The 10,571-nt window shown below is 37.1% G+C and overlaps 1 long non-coding RNA gene across 1 annotated transcript; it reads left to right on the forward strand.

Annotated features, from left to right (window-relative positions):
• The first annotated feature begins 2,104 nt into the window (after nucleotides 1-2,104).
• On the forward strand, nucleotides 2,105-2,918 carry LOC119723535. The gene is made up of 2 exons (XR_005270551.1): nucleotides 2,105-2,389; nucleotides 2,643-2,918. It is a non-coding gene; the product is annotated as an uncharacterized LOC119723535 (long non-coding RNA).
• The last annotated feature ends 7,653 nt before the right edge of the window (nucleotides 2,919-10,571 follow it).

Raw genomic sequence — 10,571 nt, forward strand, 5'->3', positions numbered from 1 at the left:
TCTCACATAGTGACCAGTGACGGTCAGCAGCCAAGTCTGACAAAAGCCGTACCAGGTGTACGACGTTCAGAGCGACTTAAGAAGAAAAGTCGTTTGGGGCAATGGCCTAATGCAATAACTTGATTCAGTAAATAACTATTGTGTATCATACTTCCCAGCGTATGATATGTTTTAAGTACATTGGGGAGGAGATTACTTGCACCACATTTGTGGTGTAGGACGAAGGTGTATGCCGTCTTCGCCTCCAATGCACATGTGATCGCAGAAGTCGTAATATATTGCCAAGTTGGCTCAGAAGTGTTTGTTTTATGTTAAGTATGTAATATATATTGCCACATGTTCTGGAAGTTTTAAGCCCGCTTAACCATTTCCATGTATTTGCATCAAATATGGCAGAAAAGCCGCATGTTTTTCTATTTGGCCATTCTTTCGTTGCCCGACTTTATCGGGAGGCTCAGAGAAGCCATCAATTAGTTTCTGAGTTGATTGGAGTACAAGATATTTGTACTCTGTTTGCAGAAGGCCATCCAGGCTTAACATATGCTAGATTATTTCCTAGCACAGATCATTATCTGCGTGAGATTAAAAAGAAGAAAATTGATGTATTGATCATTGATATGGGGACAAATGATCTCTGTAGCCCAGAAGTCACCCCTGCCATTCTTCTTCAGGATACACTCCGTTTTGTTGAATTGCTGGAGTCCAAGGGTATAACCCCAGGACAAATAATACTGCTTTCTGTAATTCAGCGTACTAAAATAACGCGTCAAGGACAGATAGATGTTGCCACATTCAGACATCGGGCCCAGCGATTCAATGCTATTTTAGCTAGGGATCTACGTGGGAACTTGAAGGTTTTCCAATATGCCCAACAAAAGGTGAACCGCCCAAAGTATGTTCTTGAAGATGGTTGCCATTTAAACCAGGAGGGTATGAACAAATAATATTATGGTAGAGGCCTGAAGGAGATTATTTGCAGATATACTAAGTGAAATTATTGTAGACAAGTGTTTAGCTACACACATGTGTCTCGCAGTTGCTCTATGTAGAATAACAGATTTGCTCAATGGTAAAAAGAAAAAAGAGAAAAAAAAGAAAGAAAAGAGATTTGTTTGCCATATATTAAGTGTATACTTTTGCTTGGTTTTGTCAAGGAAGACATTTTAAGGTCGTTAAAGGCGACTACTTTAATTGAAATACCTTATAATTAAAACAGCAGCTGTAGAAAAGCTGATTTCATTGTATTGACTTCAAAGAGTAATTATCGAGCTTTGACCAAGGTTATCAGAAAATTTGTTGTGGAACAGAATTTGAGAAATACAAGTGTGGATATCAATTGTTTGACTATTTTGGAAATAAGAATTGATGCATGTGCATTGACAAGTGTTAAAACTTTTTGCTATAGTTGACTAAAGTATAAACTTATCCATTGATCTTGAGTATGTTAAATGAGAAGGTCTTTGGAAATGTATGTGCTTGGAATTATTGAAAGCTTTTTGTAAAATATGTTTCCCATTTAGCACTACAAGTGTCAAATGTCTATTGCGTAGTATTAAAGGAGACGCATACATGTGTATCTTTCATTCATGCCATATTCTTATGTAAAAGTATGTCAGCTTCATCCTTTTTAACAATGGAAGTTGAGTAACGACCAGTAGACATGTACTTGTATGCACACTTTATCATACATGTATATAACATGTATAACATAAAAAAAGTGTTCTCGTTAAAGTTTATCTTTAAAAAAATATTTTGGATGTTAAATTATATCTTGCCAATGTGTATTAATTAATATGGTGCTTAATACTGATGTTGCACAGTGAAATCTTACAACATTTGAATAACATAGTACATTGTACTTGAGTAGGGACCACTCGGGTCGCGTGGTCTTAAAGCAGGGAATTTGTGGGGGCACGTTACCTCCATCCACACACCGGCTGCCCGGATACAGGGCTATATTTAGATTGACCTATGTTGTTGTTGACGCGTGACCTATGCAAATGTAGCACTTGTTAACTCAATGTCCATTCACTCTTGAAACAAGTAGGTCCATAGTTTTAGAGGGTTTCTTCTACATTTTCTTATTATAATTGTAAAAGAATGACAATAATGTGTAAGTGGAAGTTCCTTTGAGTATATTATGTCATTTACGGGTGTAAGTAATCCGTAACAGCATTTTGTTGAGGGTGCAATAATATTTTAGAGACACTTGGTGATGTGTCCGCATCGTGCGGGAGCGCGCGAAACAGGCACTGCTTGTCTTCCAACTTTTGGACGGCAGTCACTTATTTTGTAGCCGGGATTTTCTCGGTGAGATTTCACCTTCCTCTTGCTGTTTGCCAGCATAATCATGTGCTGAGAGGGAAGGTGGGCGCCTCTGGAACCTGTGGTGAGTGTCCTTTTTATCATAACTTTGCGGGAAACTTGCGTTTTTGTGACACTTTCACTCACGAACTTTCCACTTTTGCAGCGTCGTCGCCATAGCTACAGTCGTGCATATTCCCACACACACCCACGTTGTACTTGTATGCTCAGCGCACAGCGTCTGAACTCGCGTTGTGTGTGTGTGACCTTTGACCGCCATTGTGTACACATTCACCATGTATTTTGACCGCAGTGTTGTCTTGTTTATTTTTCCGTAGGCAATATGTAGGCGCGGTCTACTGTGAGACCTTCATTTATTGCACCTGGGGATCTTTACTATACGGGATCTTTACTATACGGGATCTTTTGCCTGGTGATCTGTCTTTGCATCGTGACCGGGATCCACACACATAGCACATATACTGGGGAAGTTTTGGGATCAACATCTGTTCATCATGTTCATTAACTGCAACTGATCTAATTAACTCATTGTTATTCTACTGATTTGCTGATGATTGAATAAATTCTCTATTAATCGCTGAAATTGAACTGAACTGGTGATTCCGTGTGATTCCATCTGGGGCAGCCTCCAACACACTTATCCTGATTTAGTTTGGGATCAAACTCCCTCATCATGCTGTGACACCGCAGTATTCAAATCACTTCAATATGAACTCCTAAAAAGTTTGTATTTGATACTTTATCAATGACAGTACTTTTGAGAATTAAGGGGACTGTCTGAGAATATTTACGTTTTCAACTACTAAATATTATATAATTTGTTTTCTTGAGATTTAGGGATAATTTATTTGATAATAGCCATGACCCTATTTTTCTAAGTTCCAAATTAAGTTTACTAACTCCTGTATTAATATCATCATGGTCATAAAGTAAACTCGTGTCTTTGGCAGATAAACACAAAGATATTATACTGGAACAATACCAAATGTCATTTATGTAAATAAGAAAAAGCAAGGGGCCCCGAACCGAACCTTGTGGAACCCCACAAGAAATGTACTGTTCAACAGACGTTTGAGAGTTATAATAAAAAAATTGCTTTCTATTACTAACAAAGATAACTTTTAAACCAATCTAGGGCTATTCCACGAATTCCGTAGTCTTCTAGCTTTTGTATAAGTTTTGTATAATAAACCGTATCAAAAGCTTTAGACAAATCTAAAAATATCCCCATTGACATTTTTTGGTGCTCTAAGTATTTTGTGTACAACGTGAACTACAGCCATTTCAGTTGATCTATGATTTCTAAACCCAAACTGACAGTCTGTGAGAATACTATTTTTGTTTACAATAGAAATCAAACGGCAAAAAAATAAGTTTTCAAACAATTTCGATAGAACTGATAATACCATAATTGGTCTGTAATTACATATATCAGTTTTACATCCTTTTTTAAATATAGGAATAACCTTTCCAACCTAAAGCCCATCTGGAAAGACACCCGCAGCAATTAATGTGTTAAAGCCAGTGGAACGGGGAAAGAATACTTGGCTTTTTTAAGTACAACTGAGCTAATTGTATCCCAACCCGGGGCTTTGTCATTAGGAAGTGTGTTTATAATGTCAACAATATACTCTTTCGTATAACAGGATTAAAAAAGAAGGAACTCGGACATCCATCGGGAAGAAAAGAATCTAAAGAAACGTCAGGTGATGGCATCTTGCTGGCAATGTTCTCACCAATGTTTACAAAATAATCATTGAATGCATTAGCAATATTTTTGTCTCCACGAATTTCCGTATCTTGGCGTACAAAGTGCGATGGTGTTTTTTTAGGTTTGCGTTTATTCAGAATTGACTTTATGATTTTCCAAGTACCTTTAATATTGTTCTTTGCTTCGTTTAATTTATAACCAAAATACCTTACTTTAGCCACTCGAATTTGTGCATTTAGCTTGTTTCTAAATTGCATATAAATTGATTTATCTTGTAGAGAGTGGGTCTTGCGATACTTTCTGTACATTCTTTCTTTTGATAGAATTATAAAGTCAATTTGTTAACCAGGGAGATTTACACTTGTTGTTACGTTTATTGACTTCATGTAAAGGAAAATTACGGTTGTATACACACAGAATACGTTCCAAAAATACATCATACACAACACTAACATCTTCAAGGTTTGTAATGAAACTCGAATCGGTTTGATTGAGATCGTTAATAAATCTTTCAATATTATCATCACAAAAGTCGCGTCTATAATTTGGCAGAGAGTGTGTCTTTGATTTGGTTTTATTTATAGCTAAAACACAGGCAAGTGATCACTTATGTCGGTAATGAGGATTCCAGACGAGTGATCTGAAAAGTCATTAGTAAATATATTATCAATTAAAGAAGAACAGGTATCAGTAATTCTGGTAGGTTGAATTATTATAGGGTAAAAAGAATAGGTTGCCAATACATTGAGAAAATTATTCACAACAGCATTAGTATTTTGATTTAACAGGTTAATATTGAAGTCACCTATAATATAACATTTTTTTTCTTGTTCAGGAGACCTAAGATATCAATAAGACCTGTTATAAAATCACCACAAGAAGTATCAGGTGGTCTATATATTACTCCAACAATAGCATTATTGATATGCGCATTTTGTATTTCAATTAAACATGATTCGATATTTGGGTGATTTATACACATATCGTAACGAACTTTGTATGTTATATCCTCACTTACATATAATGCAATCCCACCTCCCCTTTTATCTTGTCTACAAAAGCCCTCAATTTTAAAGTGTGGTGGCTGAATTAAAGGGTCATTTACATTTTTAAGGGAGGTCTCAGTTATTCCAATTATTGAAATCTTATTTTGTGATAGGTTAAGATGTGATATTTTACACACATTTTTGTTCAGACTTCTTGCATTGATGTGTTATAATTTTGCGTTAGGATTGACTTGAAAATAATCAAGAAACGTGTTCTCATCTAAGTAGTCGCATATTATTTCAGTAAAATTATAAGTTAAATCAGGGTCTATGTTAAAATTGACATTGTTGAATGAGTTGTCCCTGTCAATGTTAAATTGATTAAATCCCAAGGTCATATTTAAAGTGGTAGCTTCGTTTAATTGGTCACACACACAATTAATCACACACAAAAACAAGAACACAAAAACAAACATGATTCTCCAGGATGAAAGGTCTTGAATGCACCGGTGTGTAGCTTGTAAGTAATGACCAGGGAATGTATGCAAACTGCACCCGGGTGTTGCCTCGGTTGTATTCTCGTAGCTGCTTGCGTGCATTCCGGACATCATTACTTACGTCATCGGAAATGTAGATTTTTGCTCCTTTATATGGATTGTTCCGGAGGGATTTTGCAGCCTGTTTGAGGATGTACTGTCTGTCCCCGAAGCGGAGGAGTTTACAGAGAATGGGTCGTGGGCGAGTTTTACCAGCCTGATTTGATGATCGGTGTGTAGGTGTACGATGGGCCCGTTTAACTTCTATCTGATCCCCGTCGTCAAGCTTCATGTGTGACTTGAGGAAATCAGAAACATAAGCATGTCACATAACACCTGTCCTTCAGTCTCTTCACTGGCTGCCCGTTGACAAACGCATCACCTTCAAAGTTCTGTGGTTGGTCTACCACGCAGTCCATTGCTCTTCACCAGTCTACTTACAAAACTCAATACAGGCATACCACCCCCCACGCAGGCTTCGATCATCACCCTTCTTCAACTTCCTCGATCCCGACACTCTTGGGGTGACCACAGCTTCTCTCACTCAGGCCCCACTCTCTGGAACAGTCTACCCCTCTCTTTCCGTCAAGCTCCCTCTTCGATCTCCTTCAAACAAGAACTCAAAACCTACCTGTTCACAATCTAATCTCCTCTTCGGCTTGCACCTTGCAATTCATATGTCTTGGACCTAGCATTCATAATTTGTAGTTTTGTCATTTATAATTTTGTCATTTATATTTTTTGTAGTTCGTACTCACTCTTTGTATAGCGCCATGAGTGTCACCGAATATTGAACCTGTTTGCGCTTAATAAGATGCCACTATTATTATTATTATTATTATTAAACAAATTCTTCACAGGAAAGGTCCCCCTGATCCTTCTGGGATACCATGAAGAATTTATGTTATTCCTTCGGCAGCGAATTCACAGGTTATCGATTTGTTTTTCTATCTGACGAATATGCAGATGGTTACCATTGACCTGAGTCTTAAGGCTTGAAACGGAGTCGGCGTGGTTCTTTTCCTGGTTAAAGAAAGTGACTTCTTGAGATCCCCAATCTCTGTGTTTTGTAGACTCACTTTTTCTGTGGTTTCATGCAGTTTAACATCCACCGCAATTATTCTCGATCCGAGAGTTTCCAGGGTTGTCAAGATCATGTCAAGCTTCGTGTTCATGAGGATGATGTCTTTCTTACACGAGCACGTATGGCAGCCATCTTGGCCATTGTGAACATCGGTATTCGTACTCACGGATGGTGGGTTCAGGTCTTTTTTTGAACCTCGATTTCGAAGACTCCTAGGCGATTTTGGGTTTTTTTGATAGATTCCAGTTTTGTAAACCATGGAGAATCAGAACCTGCTTGATGACCTTCAATGCGGTTTCGGCATTTTGAGATAGAAGTGAAAATTTTCTTCAACATTTTGCTTAGAAATCCATGAGTTGTGGAACATTTTACAACTGTTGGCGGCGCTGTTTATTCTTTCTATTTTTTTATGAAAGTTTTTTTTACACTAAAACCCTTTTAAATTGCACAAATAAAAATGTGAAAGTAAATTAATTATTTGTGTAGTATTGTATGGGTCACGGTACATTCAATGTTATCACTAAATGATCAAATTATTTATAAGCAGCAAAATTTGCATTGATCTTTTCCTGTTGGTTATATTATATGTGCTGTGCAAAATGTAGGCTAACTCCATGCACACACATCTCGATCACTGTGAATGCATTTTATACTGTACTTTCGTATGAAGAACGTTGTACATGAAACCCTATTGACAAATTTGTGACAAAAGTGAGATCCTGTAAACAGGAGAAGAGCCAATCAACAGCCACGAATTTTAAACAATTGCTGAGAAGGCTTGGAGGGGCAACCAACCAATAAGAATTCTTGTTCTGTGACACTTGGCAAGGCCTGGCTATGGGCCAATGAGCGTAGGGTTGGTTCTTTTCATTCTAGAAGTAAAACGTTTAGGCGGGATGGAAAAGTTGCTGGCCAGTCACTTTTGTCTCAGCCTCTGAAGAAACAACTTGGATAGCAAATTTTACTTCACAATTTTTTAATTCTCCGCCACCTTCCCCTTCTCCTCCATGGCATTTTTTGAAGCGGATAAAACACCCCATGGTTCATTAATGATTTTTTACTCCTGCCATTACGATTTTGTAAATAATACTTAGGTTAAACAAAGCACAGTGTGCAACATTATGTAAGTAATTCAATGAGTAGTTAGTATTTTATTGTTGCTGTCAACATGTCTTCCCCTGCATGTAAACACTAAGACATGTGCTGATCGAGTTTGAGAATCACAAGTCTGTGAATGATGCTGTTGCTTTGATGGGAAAATTTTGCCAAGTTTTGTATGTTAAATATATGAGATAGTGACCCAATTGTTTTTTGATTAGGATCGTGCCTGTCAGCTTGAAGACATATTCTGCTCAAAAAGGTGAATTGGTGCAGTTGTTATGTGGCATTTCTGTGCTCATGTTGCTGTGGCCATGCGGTGACAGGCGTATTTCAGTTTGTCTTTCTTATTGGCCAGAGTTTGTAAGAACAACATGCTATGTTGCCTTGATTGCTGAAAATATTTGTCAGACAAATTTCAAATAGTGCCGGTATTTCGGCCTGCCTTTGTATTTTTGTCGGCGGCTGAGTCTTGCTGCTTCAGTGCTTGTTAGGACTTTTTTCATACAACATACTGACAGACTGGGTCAATCATTAATAATATTTGTGTACCGCACCACTCAAATTCACGTAAAAAACCTTGTAAATATTTTCTTAAAAACCCATTAAAGGTAAAGAAATAGGAACGGCCCTGTTGATGCTGATAGCAAATCCCACTTTCCTTCCCCTTCATAAACCCTAACACACGGCAGCAACTTCCTTGGAATGACTTTGGAATTTTCCAACAAGTTATTAGTATCAACATGGTGGTGGCCAAACTCTATTTCATTGAACCTAACATGTAGAGGCGACATGTATGATTACGCCCGTTCATAATAAACACATAAAATCAAACACAAACAGGTTTAAATAATTTAGCTTGTATTATTTAAGACAATGATTATAGATTTTGTTTTGTTCATGACAATTTTAATGTGTCAGTTGGTCGGTCACACATCTTTGCATTTTGAAGGACATTCCTGTGATAAGAGAGATATTTAGTTTAAATGTTTTAAAGAAACCTTTGGAGTGGTGAAGTAATATAACCAAGTATACTCACCAGGACAGATTTCTTTTTAAGTGTATTGCTGCACTAAAAAACATGCTTCTTATAATATTGTACTCGGACTGAGAAACATTTCAATAAATACTTAAGACTGTAGTGCACATTCCATCCAACTACTAAATTAAAGCTAAATAGTTGCCCCCCAACAATTTCACCCTAAAAAAACAGAATTTCAATACCTCAACAACTCATATCAGTCCAATCATGCTAATTGGTCTTAAGAAGTTAACACGCAACATGATTATGGCAATTCTTATATTTAATCTGAGTTTTTGTCAGGTAGCTTTGAAACAACACTTATTATCCTGCAGCCACACCACCAATGTAGCTCTTACATCATTTCTCAACAAGTCATGCTTAATATTACATGTAATGGACTTGAAAATGTCAACATTACAAATTCATACCTCACTTTTGTGAGTTTACAATGTTGAAGTCGACTTGAACCTTTTTATGCCCTAGCCACGCCCCTAGCCACGCCCTAGTCCCCACCCTAACCACACCTTAATCAATTCATCAATTTTGTAAAGGCTATTATGCTTTATGCATCTTAACAAGAAAATCTTGGACATCTATATTAACATTTGTTAGTTGTTTGTTTGTTCGAACCGTGCATAAACCATATTGTATTGATAAAATATAAATAAAAACATAAATAATCGATATGCAAAATTTCCCAACCCATCATCATTCAAATTCTTCAAAAGTATGGCCTCCTGGCTGCCGGACTAGAAGTTTGAATAATCCAAAACGAAAATAAGGTTAAATAGTCCGAAAGTTCATTATTCCGAAACGAAAATAAGGTTCAATAGTCCGAAAGTTCATTATTCCGAAGGTTAAAAATAAGGTTCGATAGTCTGAAAAGACTATAAAGTCCGATAGTCTGAATCAGCAATAAGGTCCGATAGTCCAAATCGACAATAAGGTAAGAAAATTCGAATCGACAATAAGGACTGATAGTCCAAAGTGTCATACTGACGAACCGTATTGCCCACTCGGACTATCGAACCTTATTCTCAACCTGGACTATCGAACCTTATTGTCAATTCGGACTATCGAACCCTACCGTACATTCGGACTATCGAACCTTATTATCTATTCGGACTAACGAACCTTATTGTCGAATCGGACTATCGAACCCTATCGTCTATTCGGACTATCGAAACTTCGGATTAATTAACCTTATTCTATTTTCGGACTAATGGACCTTTCGGACTATCGAACATTCGGATTATCGAACCTTCAGTCTATTGGACCTTCGGATTATCGCACCTTCAGACTATTGGACCTTCGGACTAAAGAACCTTAGGACTAATGACCCTTCGGACTAAAGAACCTTCGGACCATCGAACCTTCGGACTATCGGGCTGTAACCATTTATACACCTCTTTCTCCCCCGCTGGCTACGCCTGTGAAAAGGGTAAGGCAAAGTTCTTGCTGGCTGAGATTTATATTAATTTCAAAGAACAGAGACATGTTCGTTGTTTTTTTTTACTCTGGTTACTGGAGATATAAACAAGTTAACATTTTGGGAACTTGTTAACCCTTTGTCAGATTTAACACTCTGCAACTTTAAAGTCTCCGTTGAACAAACGCAATTATTATTTTTTTTTACCTTGATGTGTAAAAATAAGCATTTTTATTTTATCATTTCCAACATAGCTTTAAGCAAATGGTTGTAAAGTTTTGTTGTCTTTGATAATTTTCCTTTACTGAGAACTGAGGACTCACTCATTCCTTACTATATTTGTGTCACATTGAAATGTTGATTGTACCTTGAATTTTT

The sequence above is a fragment of the Patiria miniata genome, unplaced genomic scaffold (genome assembly GCF_015706575.1).
Source record: "Patiria miniata isolate m_02_andy unplaced genomic scaffold, ASM1570657v1 HiC_scaffold_1, whole genome shotgun sequence".
In the NCBI taxonomy this organism is placed as follows: Eukaryota; Metazoa; Echinodermata; class Asteroidea; order Valvatida; family Asterinidae; genus Patiria; species Patiria miniata.